This window comes from Alligator sinensis, unplaced genomic scaffold (assembly GCF_000455745.1).
Source record: "Alligator sinensis unplaced genomic scaffold, ASM45574v1 scaffold1375_1, whole genome shotgun sequence".
Lineage (NCBI taxonomy): Eukaryota > Metazoa > Chordata > Crocodylia > Alligatoridae > Alligator > Alligator sinensis.
The window spans coordinates 14335-15902 of NW_005843206.1; positions in this window are offsets into that span (position 1 = coordinate 14335).

Consider the following 1568-nt stretch of genomic DNA (forward strand, 5'->3'; position numbering starts at 1 on the left):
GCACAGAGCTGGGAGGGGAACAGGATGGGGAGGTGAGCCAGGAGATTAGGATCTCCTAGCATGGGCCCCATGGTCATGAAGCTGGCACCGGGAGATAAGGGACTGCCAGTGCCAGCCCCAGAGTCATGGATATTGCCCTGGGGTGTCAGGCCAACTCTCAGGATCTCAATATTGCACTGTTAGACAGGAGGATGCGACACAACTGCACATATACAAAACACACACAAACATACACAAATTAGGTTCATACACACACACACTACCAGCTCAGGCACATACACATCCAAACCAGCCTAGGCACATGCATACTTATCACCAATTCAAGCACATACACTATACACCCAAAAAGTTAGACACAGATCAATAATTTGTATATCATGCACACAATGCCATGTATATATATATACATACACACACACACACACAGACATATGGTATACATATATATATATATATACACACACACACACACACACACACACATATACACATATATAGACATACATATATATCTATCTGTCTATATATCTATCTGTCTATATATATATATACACACACACACACACACACACACACTAGCACCTCAGATACACACGTTCCAAATAACTAGTTTAGGTTTATGCACACCTATCACCAGTTTAAGCCCATACACGCTACATATACCAAATTTAGACAGAATTAGATACCAGTTACCAACACCTGCACATTCAATACACATACGTGAATTACTAATTTATATACCACACACATACTCACAATGATATCTATGTATATATATGTGTATTCACTAATTTGCACACATACCACCCACCTACACATACACACAGGTGAGTTCCTAAGTTGGGTGTTGTGTTGTGTATGTATGTATATGCTTGGTGTACTTGGAATACCTGGGGAAAGGTTAAGGTAAGAAAGCAGAAGTGTAAGGAGTTAAAGTTACTAGAAATGGAAGTCACCTGGACCAGGATTAGAACCGGTAAACTAGAGGGGCCTGGGCAGAAGAACTGAGGCTTGTGGGTAACTTTAGGTTAATTGATCATAACTGATTAAAAGACAATGCTCGAAGCCTGCAGAAAAGGGAAGCATGCCGGCACAGAGGCTGGGTCTGGAGCCAGAGCTACAGGGAAGCTGAAAAGGTAGATGGGGAGAGGGAAAAATGGGACTAAGGGAAAGTGTGGGTGTTAAAGAGGGGCTCTGGGTGTGGGGAGCCAAAGGATGGCTCTGGGGCAGCTAGAGAAGTTGCAGGGAGTGGCAGTAGGTGCTGGAAGCTGGAGCAAGTCTCCAGCTGCTGGAGCGAACTGCAAGACAGCGAAGTGGAGCTGGGAAGCTGCGGGGGGTGGGGAGGATTACAGAAGGTGCAGGGGAAGCCTGAAAACAGAGAGATGGACAGCAGAAAATCACAGGAAAAGCAGCAGGCAGCAGGGACAGCAGGAAAGCAAGGAGAGGCTGAGAGGTGGCAGAAAAGGGGAGATGGAATTGGGAAGAGATCGGGAAACTAGCAGAGAGGGTGAGGACTGGAGCTGACAGAGAGAGAGAGAGAATGAGGCTGGAATTTAAGATAGGGAAGG